The sequence below is a fragment of the Octodon degus genome, unplaced genomic scaffold (assembly GCF_000260255.1).
Source record: "Octodon degus isolate 3935 unplaced genomic scaffold, OctDeg1.0 scaffold00052, whole genome shotgun sequence".
Lineage (NCBI taxonomy): Eukaryota > Metazoa > Chordata > Mammalia > Rodentia > Octodontidae > Octodon > Octodon degus.
Genome location: NW_004524628.1, coordinates 3,978,522 through 3,980,990, shown reverse-complemented (window position 1 = coordinate 3,980,990; position 2,469 = coordinate 3,978,522). Strand labels below are relative to the sequence as shown.

Sequence of the window (2,469 nt, the reverse complement as noted above, 5' to 3'; positions counted from 1 at the left end):
TTCTTTCTTTCTTTCTTTCTTTCTTTCTTTCTTTCTTTCTTTCTTTCTTTCTTTCTTTCTTTCTGGATAGGATTTTGCTAAGTCACTAAGTTGCCCAGGCTGGCCTTAAGCTTGTGATCCTCCTGCCTCAGCCTCCCAGGCTGGTGAAATTACAGGTGTGCACCGGGCTGGGGAGATCGCTCAGTGGTCTAAGCGCCTGCCTGGCAAGTGCAAGGACCTGGGTTGGATTCCCAATCCTGTATGTCATGCAGGTCCCAGAAGTCCAGGCACACCTGGCTGGCCACGGAAACCAGGTGTGGTAGCACACGCCTATCATCTCAGTGCTGGGGAGGCTGAGACAGGAGGATCACTCAAGTCCGATCTGTGTAGTGAGACCCTGTAGCCCCTGTATTAAATACATTTAAGAAAAAATAAAGTCAGTGTTTTGAATCAATTCAGGACATCAGAGAAGCCACAACAGTGCAACTAAAGACATGAAAGAGGGTTTCTGAGAACTGCTTTAAAAAGTGGCAAGAGGGGTTGGGACGATGGCTCAGTGGAATAAGTGCTCCCCTGGCAAGTGCAAGGACTTGAGTTCAATCCCTGGCGCCGCCAAAAAAAAAAAAAAGTGGCAAAGATAATGGAATAAGTGTGTTCAAACCCAGGGGAATATCTTGAGGGGGATTAATAGCAAAGTACCTTTTACTATAGTATTTTTTTTAATTAAACATTTCTTGTAGTTTTATCACACACTGCATCTCTATGCTTATTGCTTTGATTCTGTTCCTCTAGAGGACACGGACCAATACACTCATGGATGCGCAAGCACCATCTGTGGTCTGTCTGTGTTCTGCAAGTTGGTGCCAGGAGGTCACGAGGCTTGAGTTCGCACTATTACTGACAAGAGAGCGTAGCGCACAGTAAAGGTCATGTATATGAAAATACCTAAAACAGCTCGTGTGTGTGTGTATGCACGTGTGTGTGTGTGTGTGTGTGTGTAAACGCACAGCAGGGGTGGGGAGAAGAGGCGAAGAGGCGAACTGGGAAGTGACTGGAGAGGGTGGCATGACTGCATGCGCGACTGCAGGGCAACATCTGGGCTGGGTTTTTCTCGCTAGGGGAACAGCTGCACATGTTAGTTGAACAAGAACACTGGCCTTGGGAAACAATCTGGTAATTTCTCAGAAAGTGAAACAGAGGGCTACAGTGTCGCCTCGCAGTCAGGCCCAGGAGGCCCGAGCTGTGCGGCACATAGCAAACTTGTACACAGATGCTCACGGGCTGCTCACAGCCCCAATGTCCCTTCGTTGATGAAGGGACGACAAGAGGTAGCACTGGGCACCACAGGGTGACACCGGGTGTGGAGATGCACTCCTGCAACCCAGCATCTGGGAGGGTGGAGCCCAGGCAGGTCTGTGTCTTCGTAAGGCACTGTCAAAACTGAAGGAGAGTAAGACAGACAGACGGACATATGGACGGATGGACGGACAGAAAAGGAAGGAGGAAAAGAAAGAGAAAAGGGGGAAAAGAAAGAGGAATGAAGATGTAGCTCAATGCAGATGCCCAGGGTTCAATCCTCAAGGTCAGGAAAAAAAAAGCATGAAGCGAGCTGAGCATGGTGACATGCCTCTAAGCCCAGTTACTCAGGAAGTTGAGGCAGGAGGCTCACACGTGAGGGCACCTCAGGCAACTTAGTGAGACCCTCTCTCAAAGTAAAACAGTGTACAGGCCCAGGGGTGTGGCTGAGTGTGGAGTGCTTCCCTTTCAGTGCAGGGCCTCGCACCACACACACACCATGGACTCCGACTGCACGCTCTGGCTGCGATGAACCTTGGAAACATTCAGCTGACAGAAGGAAGCAGTGACGCAAGGCCGTGTGTCAGGCGATTCCATTCACATGCAACGTCCAGAGCGGAAATCCAGGAACTGGAAGTAGATTACTGAGTGCCAAGAGCTGGGAGGAGGAAAGCATGGGGAGGAGCAACTTGGGTGGAGGAGTGGACTGGGGGGTGGGGGTGAGGGGGGTTCAGGCCAGGGAGGAAAACAGTCTAAACCTGTGCAAAAACTGTACTGGTAGCTGTACAACTTCATCTTTTTTCTTTTTTTGGCTCTAGTCAAGGGAGGGAAACTTTATTCAGGCCCCGAGGATGCAGGCGTTGGGCAGGTGGTGCCCTTCTGGACGAGGTGCTGGCTGAGTGTTACTTGACCTTCTTCTTGGAGTGCAGGTTGTTGGTGTGGCCACGCTTCTTGCAGCAGGTGACAGCACAGGGGTGCAGGCGGGCATAGCATTTGCGGCAGATCATCTTGTCACAGTTGTGCTTCTGGGCAAGCTGGCGCAGGGACGGCTCGATGACCCCACCTCGCAGGGGAAGCCCCAAGTGCAGGGTGGGCTCTTTTTGGATGTTGTAGTCAGAGAGTTGGACCATCCTCCAGTTGTTTGCTGGCAAATATCAGACACTGCTGGTCAGGGGGGATGCCCTCCTTGTCTTG

General features: G+C 51.1%; 1 pseudogene; it reads right to left on the bottom strand.

Moving 5' to 3' along the window:
• Positions 1 to 2,177: 2,177 nt before the first annotated feature.
• LOC101587033 overlaps positions 2,178 to 2,469 on the bottom strand; it is a 2,404-nt pseudogene continuing 2,112 nt past the window's right edge.